The 15,422-nt window shown below is 51.1% G+C and overlaps 1 protein-coding gene across 5 annotated transcripts in view; it reads right to left on the reverse strand.

The window, feature by feature from the left end:
• ADGRF5 (adhesion G protein-coupled receptor F5) overlaps positions 1 to 14,827 on the reverse strand; it is a 37,350-nt gene extending 22,523 nt beyond the window's left edge. Inside the window, exon 1 of one of the 5 annotated variants that reach the window (XM_085218400.1) lies at positions 14,694 to 14,827. The gene's annotated coding sequence lies outside the window, so the exon portion shown is untranslated. Of the gene's footprint in view, positions 1 to 8,067; positions 8,450 to 14,693 lie in introns of those variants that run through there. The other 4 variants (XM_085218401.1, XM_085218402.1, XM_085218403.1 and 1 more) reach the window with 4 other exon arrangements.
• Positions 14,828 to 15,422: the final 595 nt, after the last annotated feature.

A 15,422-nucleotide genomic window follows, 5' to 3' on the forward strand; every position in this document is an offset into this window, starting at 1 on the left:
ATATCGTGAACTTTTGTAGAAATGAATCACAGAATCCCAGAATGGCCTGGGTTGCAAAGGCCCATAATTTTCATCCAGTCCCAACCCCCTGCTATGTGCAGGTTACCAGCTATCAGACCAGGCTGCCCAGAGCCACATCCAGCCTGGCCTTGAATGCCTGCAGGGATGGGGCATCCACAGCCTCCTTGGGCAACCTGTTCCAGTGCCTCACCACCCTCTGGGGGAGAAGGCATCTGAACAAGCAGGAAAGCAAGGCTACATCTACAGCACTCAGTGCAGCTGCCTTGTGCCTTCAGAGAGGTGCTGCCATTGTCTCTGAGCCTGCGCTGTCACTGCAGCAACTGCTGTCATCAGAGGGAGTTTATTCAGTGGTTCAGAGGTGCTGAACCACATGTACACTCCTGTCCAGGGCTTCCCCAGGGCGGTGTTTCCAGTGCTCTGACTCATCCCTTTTCATATTATGTCACACTGGTCACCCTTGTTTGTGGAACAGAACATTTTCCTCCTTGATCTGTAACTTTAAATTCCTTTGTTCCTCTGTAAGCCTTCCTATTAGTCATGACCTCTTTATGCTCAGAGAGTTTGCATGGAAAATGAAAGTTAATTTGGTCCCATTTATCAGCAGAACAGGTCCAAACCATACCATGACCAAGCAAGACTTCCTGCAAGAAGAAGAAAACTCGGCAAGGCTTGTGTTTGCAAGGCAAAGTCACTGCAATAGGACCCATTCCACCACGTAACCGGTAGCACAGAAAACACCAGCTGAATGAGTGGAAAATGACATTCCCCAGCAGCCTCTCCCCCGTGTTGGGAAAGGAAAGGCTTGCTGAGGGCTGACCTTTCTTTGGAGCAGTTACCTCGATTTTCAGCAGGGACTTAATGCCCACGCAGCTCATGGTTTCTGTGGTCTTACCACTGTGCAAGGTTCAAAGAGCCCTGGGTAGCCAGAAGCAGTGTAGTCTTGGCATGGCGTGTTGCCCTTGCAGCAGGGTTTTATCTCAGGTTTGGTGACTAGAGTGCTCCTATTGACACCATCAGCCCCATGGCTCATTCCGTGGGCTCTGAGTTTAGGCCTATTCATCTGGCAGGTGCTGCTTATCCACCTTCTGCCCGCCTCCCAGGTGCCCACTTCTCTCTCACAGGCAGACACATCTGCTTTGTAGAGGAATGTGGCCATACAAGGATGGTTAGGGGCTGGAGCATCTGTTGTGTCACGAGTTGATGAGAGAGTGGCACTGCTCCACTTGAAGTCTTGGAGCGAGCTCATCCATGTGTACCAAGAACTCAGGGTGCTGGAATGGCTTCTTTGGCGAGGGGTTCTGAGTGCAAGCTGAAACAAGCATTTCCACACAGAGCATCCTCATGCAACCACCCATGGTAGAGATATTTTATTCTTCATGACTAAAGAATTTTATTCTTGATGGGCTGGAGAGCACTGTGGTCATACCACATCTTTGGTACTGGTTCCACTCCTCATCTTTCCAAGTGTGCTATAAATTTATAACTTAATTATGCTGCACTATTCCTGCAAAAGCATTTTCCTACAGTTTAAACAGCTCCTCTCTCTTTGGTCACTTTGTGTGAAAGCTTTATGACGATGGGAGACCTGTGGGGTGAAGGGCACATGGAGAAAGGAACCAGGAGCTGCTACAGAGCAGGAGATGGGAAGAGAGCAGCCAGGCCACAGCTTACCCTGTTCAGACAGTCACTGAGTATTTTAGATTTGGTCCCCAGGGCTGAATCCCCTGCTCTCCGTGCCTGCTTGCTTTATTCTTCCACAGTCACAACAAGAGCTTTCCCTTCTGTGCTTCAAACATAACCTTTGAAAGTGCATAGTGAGTTGGATGGTCCGACAATGTTTGTTTCAGACATGAAACACACAATGACTTTAAGAAACACACACCCAGGCACAACAATATTTCGTGGGAGAGCTGGCTGAAAGGGAAGAGGGGGGGGGGGAGTTGCGCTAACCTTAGATAACACATCAGAATGAGAACAAAACTGAAATAAACACAAATTAATCAAGGACTCCACAGTGAACTGCAGCGTGATAAGGACTCAGACGGGCAATAAACAGGCGGTGGGACACGCTGTGATGCTGAGGAGCTGTGCTACCCCAGCTCTGTGCCCAGCCGGGGTGCGGGGGGAGGTGGTTGTTATGTGAAGGGAGGTGTGGGGCTCAGGCAGAGGTTCAGGATTTGGCAGGGGAGGTTTTAATTTTTGACACCGTGGTTGTGCACAAACAGATGCCATGGTGGTGCCAAACACAGGGCTGAGTGCTCTGTGTGCCACGTGATGTTTGGTCGGCCAGGCTGAAAATAGCCACAGCCAAACCCAGGGCGGGAAGGCACTGAAGTCGTCCCTTCCCTGGGAAAATGTGGTCCTGCCCCGTTCTTGCCCTCTTCCTGGCACATTTTATCCCCTCTGCGTATGTGCTGCCCAGCTTTGTGTTGGAGTGTCATAGGCAACAGAAAGACTGAGAAAGCAAAGAAAATACAACAGCAGGAGTGCAGCTCCGTGCTGTTCTGGTGCTTGCCTGCCCCACGTTTGGAGAGGTGCAGGTCAGGGGGCATCCACCCATCCCTGGTGCTCTGCTGGGAGAAGGGATGGAGCCACGGTTGTCCCCTTCCCCTCCTCATCTGTTCTGGAGCAGCAGCAGTTGTTGGGCCGGTCCCTCCCACAGCACAGCCCACGTTAACAGAGCAACATGGAGGGCGGCTGTGTGTGGGACAGGGAAGGTGGGGATCTCCATGTGCTCACTTCTGTATTTATACAATAAACTGTGAGGTCTCGCAACACTCATCAGAGTGGAATTTCCATGGACTGCAGTGCATTTTGGACTAGATCCCTGGGTCAGGCCAGCCACAGGCTGCTTCTATAGAGATATGGAAGCACTGAAGTACTAGAAAGCCTGATGACTGCACATTTCCTGCTCGCTGTGTTTTATTAACTTCTCGATTTTTTCCTGCTGCTGCTGCAGAGCGGGCCGGGGGAGGCGGCGGTGCAGTTGTGCAGGTGTTCATGCTCTGGATCTGCACGCCCAGCTCTGTGCAGCAGTCAGTCCTGCACGGCTGCCCCTGTGCCACCAGCAACCTGAGCACAGCCAGCACGCCACGTGCCACCCGCATCACTGACGTTGGGCTTGAGATCAAGACTGAATGTCATCAACACAACCATAGAACGATGTGGGTTGGAGGGCACCTCACGCCTACCAGTCCCAAGAGCTGTGGGCAGGAACCCCCCCAGCACCCATGGCCTCAGGCACTGCCACCATGGCCACCACAGCTCTCTGTGCAGCACAGATGGGACTCGCTCATTTACCCTGAGTTCTGGAGACTTCCAAGAATATTGGACTTTATACAGATGCTTGGACTGGCTCCAAATATCACCGCACTTTGTACTCAGAGCAGCATCCATGCACCCTGTGGTTCACACACAATCACAGAATGGCCTGGGTTGGAAGGGATCTCACGAAGCTCCAACCCCCCTGTGCCATGCAGGGCCACCAACCTCCACATCTCACAGCAGCCCAGGCTGCCCAGGGCCCCATCCAACCTGGCCTTGAACACCTCCAGGGATGGACGGGGATCCACAGCCTCTCTGGGCAGCTGTTCCAGCACCTCACCACTCTCACAGCAAACAACTTCCCCCTCACATCCAACTGAAATCTGCCCTCCCTCAACTTCAAACCATTCCCCTGTCCTGCTGTTATCTCCCCTTTCCAAGAGCTGACTCCCCTCCTGTCTGTAGGCTCCCTTTAGGTCCTGCAGGCTGCACTGAGGTCACCCCGCAGCTTCTCTTCTCCATGCTGAACAAGCCCAGCTCCCTCAGCCTGTCTTTGTAGGGGAGGTGCTGCAGCCCCCTGATCATCTCTGTGGCTCCTCAGGATCCTCTCCAACAGCTCCCTGTCTTTCTTGTTTTGGGAGCCCCAGACCTGGACGCAGTGCTGCAGATGGGGCCTCACAAGAGCAGAGTAGAGAGGGACAATCACCTCCCTGTGCACATTGGACTCTGGTGGTGCAGGAGAACAATGTTGCACCTGATGGTCAGTTTAGGGGGATGGATGGTGTTTCTTAGGCCCTGGAGGTGTCATGGGGGAGCTGAAACAAACACAGGGCCAGGTAGGTGACCTGCTGAGGTCTTACTCTGCCTTTTTTCTAAGAGTGCTGGAGCACTTGTCACCTGCTGCAGTGCTGAAGCTGCTCTTGCAGGGTCGGCTGGAAGCAGGGCATCCAGGAAGGGAGCAGGTCTCTTCTGAGGCAGATGTTCATTAACAGCACAGAACATCTTGTGAATTGAGGAGCAAAGTTTATAGATGGCAATCAGTCTTCTCACACCATTGGTTTGAAAGAAGACAGACAGCGAGAGGAAGGAAGGGAAGTTCACCCACCATTCCTGTGCCTCAGACAGAGGGGCTGGGGGCATTGCAGGCTCAGCACTGTTGCATCAGGGCCGGGCAAGCTGGGCTTCAAAGAATGCTAGACTTCAAAGGCTTTCTTCCTCCAGAAGGAAGAGCAAAACCATTTGGGAGCAAGGGCTATGCTGGGAATAGCCTGTCGCAAGGCACGTAGGGGTGGCTTTGGAATGAAGATGGCTTTCACATATTTGATCAGATGGCTTTTGAGGGCAAGTCTGTGGTCTTGGAGCAAAGCTTTTCCTCTGTACGTGAACAATGAAGGGAAGCTCTGCCTTTCTCGAAGAATTTCTGAGAACGGTAAATTGCACACCAGATCACAGCTCTATTACGCTTTCTGGGAAGTCATTTGGAAATGAATGTTTCATATCAAGATTTGCACGGGGGATCCATCCAGCTGTGCTGCTCGCAGCAGCCTCAGCCTGGCCAGTTCAGAGCAGCATTCCCAGCTCCATCCCCTCCCAACCCACAGCCTACACGCTACAGGTGTAGCTTGTGGTAGCAGTGGTAATGAGAAGACGGTTGGACTAGATGATCTTGTAGGTCGTTTCCAACCTTGTGATTCTGTGATTCTGTGATTCTATGATACAGAGCTAGAGCAGGAAACAGAAAAAGCCTTGATGCTGTGCAGCAGTGTTCTGCAATAAACAAAATGTTGGTGTGCCCTCAATGCTATTTTAGCAAAAAATCTTAGCCACAGCCCTTTTGGGCCGTGGTGATGAAAATTAAGTTCTTCCCAGCCAGGCTCCGTACACCCTTCCTGCTTGGCTTTCCCTGGACTGAAGTTTGGAACAGTTACGTGCTGAGTGCAGAAATTATGGGTTTAGGTAACGAGATCTGTGTTATGAAATGGGATGGTCATCAGAAGCCACAACTATAAGCAGACAAGCCCTCAGAATGGGCTGCAAATGTAGTCAAAACTTACTTAAGAAATTCCACTGATGTAGCACTGTAACATGCAAATACAGCACAGTAATTACTGGAGAGCCTATTGCCTGGGTTAATGCAGGAACTGCTCTTTCCAGCTGAGTATGCAGCGTGGATCATTCCTCTGTTGGAGAGCAACAGGCCATTGCAAATCATCTCTGGCAAGACCTTTTGCATGTTCCCTGCTCCTGCATCTTCCATCTCGCCTGCTTTTCTCATGCAGCACCCCCAGCCCACTGCAGGACCCTGGGCTCCCTACTTCTCTTGTCCCAGCCCATGGGCAGGAGTCTGCAGGGCACAGACAAGGGGACCGCCTGCTGCACTGCTGCAGGTGCTGGGTCAGGTGATGTGATGCTGGCAGCTGCACGTACGGGGCAATATGCAAAACCATTTGAGAAACAAACTGCATAATCACACATTAACATCAGCTCAGGAATGGCAACTGGACCCTTTGAGACAACAATCCTGATGACTTCCAGCAAAACTGTATCTGCATTTCTTGCAGGAGTTGAGTTTTGCCATAAACTCATCCCATTTTGTCTTCAAAATCCATGGTTCTCATGGATGAGGTTAATTCTAGCAGCAGATCATTGCAGTTGCCATTTGTACAGCCCCAAGATAACACTGCTCTCGCTGACAATGCCATTCACCTCCATGCTTGCCTCCTGCAGTCCCTCGTTCCTTCAGCTGTGAGCAGCAATTCCTTCATCAGGATGAATGGGTTAAAGAAAAGAACTCCAGTAAAGGCCGCGCTGCCTTTTGTGAGCTAACAATACGAGGAAGCTCTGCCTAGTTGGAGGAATTTCCCACGTCTCCAATTCAGACTTTGGAAAAGTGCTTTATTAAGGCTGTCTAAGAGGTGTTAAAAAAATAAAAACAGTCAAGGAGATGGGGACAAAGATATCTTCCTCGAGCCTATTTACGTTCCCTGTTTGTTTGTTTGCTGAAGCGGGAAGGCACGCAGAGCCGCTGTGCAGTGCTGCCCAGGTCCAGCGGGCCGAGCTCTGCCATCACTGCTGTGCACCAACCAGGGCTGTCCCCAGCACTGCCTGTGGAAGATTTTGTTCCCCGATTTTGCCAGATGTCACGAGACAGGTTGAGTGATAGAAGTAATGAGGAATTTCCTGGGTGAGAGTAGGATCGGAGGACTGTGAAACACAGAAGTCCTGTTGCAACAGGAAGGGATGGAAGAAGTAGAAATGGAGCCTCGGGCTCCAAGCTCCTGGCATCCTTCTCCTTGCTCAGGGCCATGACTTAGAGGAGGGCTGTTAGAGTTGGGGTAGGATGGTTGGGTTGTGGTTGGACTCGATGATCTTTACGGTCTTTTCCTACCTGAGCAATTCTATGATTCCATGATTGTCACAATCTCACTGCTTCCCATAAAGCTGTCACTGGTGGTGAGAGCTGCAGCATTCACACCAAACCCTTCTCCTCGTGCACAGAGGAGAGCAGTGCATTCCTGCTGATGGGGACTGGGACCCAGAGCTGCAGGAGCTCCCACCGCAGCCATCTTTGCATGGAATCCCAGTCCCTATGGAACTGGTAGACACAGCTGCACCAGGGATGCTGAGGTGGAGTAAGGTTATTCAGAGCAATCATAGAATCCCAGACTGGCCTGGGTTGCAAAGGCCCCCAGCGCTCATCCAGTCCCAACCCCCTGCTGTGTGCAGGTCGCCAACCAGCAGCCCAGGCTGCCCAGAGCCACATCCAGCCTGGCCTTGAATGCCTGCAGGGATGGGGCATCCACAGCCTCCTTGGGCAACCTGTTCCACTGCCTCACCACCCTCTGGATGAAAAACATCCTCCTCAGATCCAACCTAAACCTCCCCTGGCTCACTTTAAAACCATTCCCCTCTGTCCTATCACTATCCACCCTTGTAAACAGTCATAAATATGGGAGAAAGCAGTAGGAGCATCCCTATGTCCCCTGACTGAATGCTGAGAACAGCACTTCAGCATTCCAACATGCCACTGTGGAAATGGATTTAGTTTAAGCAACTCAGAACACAAGTAGAACAGAACAGAAACAAGATAAACACAATGCCCGTGGCTCTGGGTGCTCCAAGTCCCTCTCACCTGCCCGCATCATCCAGCTGCAGGGGATGCTGGAGACTGCTGGTGATGGAAAAAAGCGCACTGTGTTGCAGGCAGGCAGAAACACTATGCCAGCTGTCTGCACTGAGAGTCCTGCCACAGCCCTGAGCCAGCATCAAACAGACCAAAAGATTCCTTAATGCAGTCAGCATACTTATCATAGAATTACAGAATCCTAGAATGACCTGGGTTGAAAAGGACAACAATGCTCATCTAGTTTCAACCCCCCTGCTATGTGCAGGGTCGCCAACCAGCAGACCAGGCTGCCCAGAACCTGATCTTTTCTGAAACCGCATAACGAGCCTTATGTCACAGTAACACAGAGCAGGTTAGCACTGCATTACCACGCACATCCCTCTGTATCCTGAGTTTACCCAGACTGATCCCAGCCCCCGTTAAATGCCACCATCCATGCTGGCAGATGGCCGCACCATGCAGCCCCCACCAGCGCAGTCTGCACCACCGCATCGCCACAGAATGGGAGTGCTGTGGCTGCCGCTCTCCCCGCAGTGCCCGCAGCATTCCCAGGGCTCTGCATCGCCAGACCCAGCCCTGGCCATTCCCTCAGACACCGTCCCCGAGCAATTAAAGCACAACAGGAGCTCGATGCCATTCCATCCCATCGGCCATACCTGCAGCCAGGCGCTGGCCGTGCGCTCTCTCTGAGGTGCTGCCATGCAGTGCTGCCCGCTGCCCAGCTCCCTGCCCTCTGTTTCCCCGAGGCTCAGGACACACCTTATGCTGTGCCGTTGGTTGTCACGCTGAGGGTTCCTTCTTTTCCTTTTGCTTTTCTTTCTGGAGTGAATCACGCTGTCCGTGAGCGGCAGTGAGAACCTCTGTGTGCATCCACAGATCACCGTGACCTCCCTTTCCTGCGGTCAGTGGGAACCTTCTGCAGCTGGGGTGGGGTTGCAGCTGAAAAACACTGGGCTGGAAGCACTGCACTCTGTGGGCAGGGCAGGTTTTCCTTCTCCGCTTGTTGTGTCAGGGAACAGAGTGATTCCCACTGCTCTGGACCACGGCGATGACCCCTGGCCAGGAAGGAACCTGGGAAATATTTTGTGAGTGATTTCCTGCCGTGGGGACAGTGGGCGGAAGGGACACTTGGGTGGGGGGACTCAGAGCTGCTGCAGAGTGTAACTGCGAGATGAGGAGAGCACTTTGGGGGTCATTACGGTGTGGCCATAAAAGAAAGGATTTTTTCAGTAGGGGAACATCTTTGGTTACTGCTATACACAGCGATCTGCAGCCTAAGTCATCCAGGTGCTTGGCAGACTTTTGGCACTTCAGATTCTTTCTTCTGAGCATCCAGCAGGACAACTACTCCCAGAATACCGTAGAATCACAGAATCATTCCAGTTGGAAAAGACTCCTGAGATTCCCAAGCCCAGCCCACCCCACTGTTCACATCCCCCAGTGCCACATCTCCACGGTCCTGGGAACCCTATGGGGACAGTGCCCCCAGCACTCCGTGTGCAGCTGTGCCACTGCCCCACTGCTCTTTGGAGAATAAATTCCTGATCTCCATCCTGATGTATGTACATATATCTCCCACCTGGCAATGTGCAGCCCGGCTGCTGCCATCACAGATCTCAGCATCATCTCTGTGCACTAACTGAATGACTGCTGGCTGGCAAGGCTTGGGAGGGGTCCATGGGGTCCTGGTGAAACAAAGGACACGGTGATGGCCACTTTGCTTTCGTCCCTCCTGCCTGTGCTCAATTCTGATATTCTTGCAAGATCTACTGCCTGATTTTGTGCCTCACAACCCAGCACATGGCAGGGAGTGGAACTAGAGGTCCCTTCCAGCCCAAGCCATTCTGTGATGATATGACTGCGTGAGTGTGGCCCAGCATCGACCTGTTGGATGGCACAGGACACGGGTCATCCCCTGTGAGGTGCCAATAACAACGAGCAGGGGCACTGATGAGCACACTTCACCAATATGCTTAATGAAATACAGATTTTTTTGGAAAAAGGAGAGAGAAGACAGAGGGAGCATACCCTGCCTTCATTATACTTTCCGTTGCAAAGGACACTTGGCTTTCCATCAACAAGTGTGTTCCATATCTCCTTATACGTAAGAGCAACCACTTCATTTCCGTGGACTTTTCAGTTCAATTTCCTTTTGTCTGGCTGGAGCTGGAAGTTCTCTTCCCATGTATCTCCTGCTAGTTGGGATGAGTGAAATACAATGGTTGGGACATTCTGGAAAGATAACACTACTGGGATACTTCGATTAGAATGATGGACTGGTTATTTCTTTAAAATAGAGCCCCTGAGTTAAAAAGTATATGGAAGTCCCTCTGGAATATTTATAATTCAGCCTCATTTTGTTGAGGCTTATTTCCCTCTGCATCCTGGTTTTCTGTGGTGGGTGGAAGAGGTTTTTCAACCCCAAGATGTCAGAAATGCTCCTGTTCAGCACTGAGATGCACAAGAAGAGCTGGGGGAGGCTGTACTGTCGTGTGTAGGAGCTGCAGGAAAATGGGTGCTCTGGCAAAACATTGGATAAACACCTAGAACTACTCAGAATGAAGTATTTGAATTGCTGCAGAACTGATGCTTATGCTCTCTACTGACTAAAGGGAGTCCAAATTCTATCCCAGAAACAGGTGTCTGCACTGATGACGTTTCCAGTGAAGAGAAATGGAGCTTCTCTTGATCAATGTCTGGCTGTATTATGCAAAATGGAATGGCTCTTTGGACTGCAAGATAAGAGCTGACAACATGGCTCAGCAGCAGCAGCATCCAGCAACAATTTGATTTGCCCAAGTGCAAACTCATGTCCAGGCCTAGTGAGGCTGGTACGGCACGGGGTGAGTTGCAATGCATAGGGGCAGCAAAGGGATGTTCTAATTGCCCTGAGTCTGGCAGAGAACAAATATTTAACCTCTGTTCATAGTGGAGACAGCACATCCCGACTCACTTTGCTCTAATCGGCTGCGAAGGAAGGAAGTAATGAAATGTCTCATTATACATCTGGCTGCAGCAGTATATTTAGAAGGAGCAGCAGTGCTGAGGCTGCACAGTTCCATACCGAAAGCACTGAGGTACTCAGCTCTGCCTCCCTGCAGCCATTATTTATCTGGATGCGGATAGATTTTTTTCTGACACACCAGGAGCACATTTTAGTGCTAGAACAATTAATTCAGGTGTTTGGAGTACTGCAGATGTGCACTGCCACAGCTCACCCCTATGGGTTTCTGTCTTCCTCAACACTATGGGTTTCATTGAGGTTTAAATGACGAGTTTGTACTAACATTTTTGGGCTAATTCATCACACTTGCATGAACTGCTTCCTCATAGCAGAATGATGATACAGCAGTGTGCCATGCGATCATCATGGACTCATAGAATCACAGAATGGCCTGGGTTGCAAAGGCCCCCAGCACTCACCCAGTCCCAACCCCCTGCTGTGTGCAGGTCGCCAACCAGCAGCCCAGGCTGCCCAGAGCCACATCCAGCCTGGCCTTGAATGCCTGCAGGGATGGGGCATCCACAGCCTCCTTGGGCAACCTGTTCCACTGCCTCACCACTCAGCTGGGAGGATTCCTTCACAGCGATGGCGTACAGACCAACAGCTCTGCTCCAAAGCAGAGGATGGGCTGTAGCTGAAGGTACACAGATAGGACGGGGCAGAAAGGATGGTAGCACCTCACCTGGTGTGGCACAGGGGCGAGCAGGATCGTTGTGATAAAAAATGGTCAGAGAATTGAGAAGGTACAAGAGTGAGAACCCATGGCTGGAGATAAAGGCAGTTTACCAGGCAAAGCACAAGCTGTGCACACAAGCAAGGCAAACAAAGAATTCATTCCCTCCTTCCCCATGGAATGGCAGGAAGGCCATTCCCAGGAAAGCAGGGCTCATCGCACCTTCTGGTTACTTGGAAAGACAAATTCCCTGACCCCGAGTCTCCCCAACTCTTCCTTCTTTCCCCTAGTTGCACTGTTGCACACGATGCCATACGGTATAGAATATCCCTTCGGCCACCTGTCCTGCCCCCCCAGCAACTTGTGCCCCCCAGTCCCACGTTGGCAGGGCAGTAGGAGAAGCAGAAAGGCCCTACGCTCTGTGTAGCACTGCTCAACAACATCGCTCTGTTACCAGCATTGCTCTCATCATAAATCCAAAACACAGCACCATCCCCTCTACAAGGAAGAAAATTATCTCCATCCCAGGCAAAACCACAACAGTGTCACATATGATCTTCAAGTAGAGCACCTCGGAGGGACAGGTTCTCCAAAGCACTTCCCATGCTGAATGTCTCACAGAGAAGAGAAAGGAGTCTGCTATCTGTGAGAGTCTCCAAGCTGGAAGCATATAGGCTGCTCAGGCTGCACTGATGCACATTTAATGTGTGCTGACAGAAGCGCATTTCAATAGGTTACACCTATACTTAGCTCATAGATTTGCATACATTTTCCAGTGAAAAGAGGCCTTTTGACCCTGTCAGAACGTGCTCATGATCGTGCAGTTATGGGGAAAGAGCATTGTGGTCACACAGCCACTTCCCAGGCACCTGTAGAGCCCAGTGCCATGAGACAGCATGACCAGATCCCTCCAGAGGAGTCATGGGTGACTTGTGGGGGCTAACCCTAGAGAAAGGCAAACACAGAGTAATTCCCATTTGCAAAGGACAGGCATCCAGCAAGCTGTTTCCTTTTTCCATAGAAAATGATGAATCAAAAAAGAAACCTCTGGGCATGCAGATACTTCTTGCATGAATCAGATCTCTTTCCTCCTTTACAGACATGAATGAGATGTTTTCACCATCATGTGTCTTCACCATCAAGTCCTTTGCTGTGAGAGCGGTGAGGTGCTGGAACAGCTGCCCAGAGAGGCTGTGGATCCCCGTCCATCCCTGGAGGTGTTCAAGGCCAGGTTGGATGGGGCCCTGGGCAGCCTGGGCTGCTCTGAAATGTGGAGGTTGGTGGCCCTGCATGGCACAGGGGGGTTGGAGCTTCGTGATCCTTGAGGTCCCTTCCAACCCAAACCATTCTGTGATTCTGTGATTCTGTGATTCTGTGATTCTGTGATTCTGTGATGTGTGTCTCTGACCCACTGGTCAAGGATCCAGCCCTATTTTATTTAATCCAGCCCTTCTGTGCTAAGTGTGTGGCTCTGGGACAACAAGCACTCTCCCCACTGCTGCTGAAAAGAAGGCAGTGCTGTCCCAGAGCTCTCCTGGACAGATAAGGTCACCAAAACCTGACAGTGCCTTTTGTACTGGGAGAGGCAAAGTAATCTGAGAGATACGTTTTTATGATTGTTAAAAAAAATAGGTGCTTTAGGGTGCTTTAATGTTTGTGCCTTTCGGGCTGATCACACAGACAGAGCTGTGGTCGTTTCTCACCATCTCAACAGTAATAAATACCTCCATGCTTCCTGAATGTCAGAGGCTGAAGAGAAGACTCACAGGATGACACAAAGGACAGGCATAGCTTGTCTGTTTAGCTTGGCTTGTCTGTTTAGCTTGGCTGCTCAGCAGCTGGAAAAGATACCTGGCTATTCAAACACCAGGAGCTCCCCTTGGTTTGGCCAAGGGGATGGGGAAGCCCATTGTCAGGCCGATAGCCAAGCTGCTCCGGTGGGATGGCAGCCAGCATTATGAGGGGAGGGAGGGCCTCAGAGGGCACTGTGGGAATACAGGAGACAGCTGGGAGCAGAGGCGTAGCAGAGACACGGGAAGGTGTAGGGCAGGCCTGGGGGCTTCGCTGTTGTGGTATTACAGGGCTTACAGTGGGTTTTGGTGGTACTGCAGAAGATGCTGTTGGATATCAAGTGATGGAAAACTGCATCATTTGCATGGCTCACAGGACAGTGTTCTGGGCTCTGGAGAAGGAAGCCCAGGTCGGTGTCCTGGGTGTGAGACAGCGATGCCAAAGGAGCCAGAGCAATGGGACAAGGCAGCGTGGCTCTCAGCAGGGGAGGAGTTCAGCAGGCGTTTGCCAGCATTACGTGAAAGAGAGGTATGGTTCTAACCTTCTAACTGCCTGCACTTGTTGTTTGCTGTGCTTCAAGCAATGACTGGAATTCCTACCTTCTAACAGAGACTTCCTTGTTTGCTCACAGCCCTGTGAAATGGGGCAACCTTGACTGCTAACAGCACTGAGGAAGGGTGCAGTTTGTTGTCTTTGTAAAGCAGAAGGAATCTGGCACAATTCAGCTATTTATCTGGGAGATGCTGATAAACATCACCACCCCACCCCCACCTGGCAGACAGCTCAGAGCAGCTTGGGGTTGTGATGGTTGGTTACCTTCCTCCAAATGTCCTTGCTTCATGCCCAACTTCTCGCTGCTTTTGAGTCAAAGTAAACAGGGATGTAAGAAACTGAATCCTCTTAAAAATCAGAATAACCTACTGCATATCCCAAATGCTGGATAACACTGAACCCTGACAGTTCGTTCTTTCTGTTGGCATGGAATCCTCCAGCACAGTTTCTGTTCCCTGTGCAGTAGCATATTCCCAAAGACCAACAAGTTCCCAAGAAAGGCACCTGCTTGAGGGACCTCGGGCCTGGTTGTGATTCCTTGGATGGTTCCTTAACCCAGAGGGAAAGGAGACACTACCAGCAAATAAGGGCAGTGGGCTGCTCCTGCTCTCCTGGGCAAGAGCTGGGAGCTGTGCCAGCACCAAGACTAGCAGGGCACTGGCCTCGATGATGGACACAGTCCCGAGGCAGCTGAGCCAGGAAAGCAGAGCAGGGCTGGTGACAGTGACCACGCTTGGCCACAGTCCCATCACCAGACAAGTGAAAGGTGCAAGCCCAAGATCAAGCTGTAGGGTCAAGTCAGTGAGCTGGTGTTGGGATTAGCAAGGTGCAGGGCTGAGCGCAGGCAGATGCACAACATGGCTCAGACTGGGGCCAAGGGCAAGTCTTACGTGTGCCTCCTAAGCCAAGGGTGATCTCCACTGAGGCATCTCCAGTCTTTTCTCACAGTCGGCTTTTTCCTGCCTGTCTGATGCCAGGTGACACAGCCACACCACTGCAGACATGACCTTGGACAGAGACGCTCTAAACCCAAGGAAGGGAGGAAAGAATTTATAGAGCCATGACAACACCTGCCCTTACAGATTGCAATATGTGGGGAATGACTACTGGGAGCATTGAGGCACACAGAGATGTAGTTGAATTGCAGAAATACCTCGCTATTTTGGGATACACATTTTTTTTGCGAGGGGTGGGAGGAGGAGGAGAGAGATTAGCAGAGATTTAAGCAGCCAAAAAGAAATCTTAACATAGAAAACTCTCACCTTGGTATCAGAAGCCAAAGGAGTAGATTCAAATGCCAGATTTGCAGTGGAGGTCCCCAGATCCAAGACCAGAGCTGGGCTTCTTTTGGGCCCTGAGCTCTCTCATCTGCCAGCTCAAAAAAATGCCTCTGTGGCATGCAGTCATACTAGTCTGATTCTATAGGTTAAGCTTGGCATCTTTGTCACCCGTGCAGAACTGATGTAGGTGTTGCTGGGTAACTGCAGACAGAACCTGAAAAGGTTTGGCTGAGACGAGCATGGTGGCACAGACCTGTCAGCATTGACATGCTAAGGCTGCACGTGTCAGTAGGAAAAATGTGCTGTGGGTGTGTTGCTGTCATGTCACACCAGGAGCTTTTGCTGGAAAGTCCCCGTGCTTTTCAATGTAGGCAACTCTACAGGCAAAACTTATTGACTACAGGACTGTGAGCACTTAATTCCCCTTCAAGCTCCAGGTTCCCTGTTCGTTATCCATACCCTTGTTGATGGTGCCGTAATGCCTGAGCAGACATTGCCTAAGCCTATAGCTCAGCACTCATGGCCTGTACTGAGCTCAGAACACGTTGGTTGCTCTCTGTTCAACTTTGAAGATTTCTGGGGGTTCTTTGCTGAGGAGTTTGGCCATGGCAATGTCCAGATGTCACCCAAACACAGAGGCATTGCTGAGGATGACAGGCTGCCCCTGGCCAAAGGGAAGCCCATGGTCTGCACATGTGTGCTGTGATCCCT

The sequence above is a fragment of the Meleagris gallopavo genome, chromosome 2 (assembly GCF_905368555.1).
Source record: "Meleagris gallopavo chromosome 2, MGAL_WU_HG_1.1, whole genome shotgun sequence".
Lineage (NCBI taxonomy): Eukaryota > Metazoa > Chordata > Aves > Galliformes > Phasianidae > Meleagris > Meleagris gallopavo.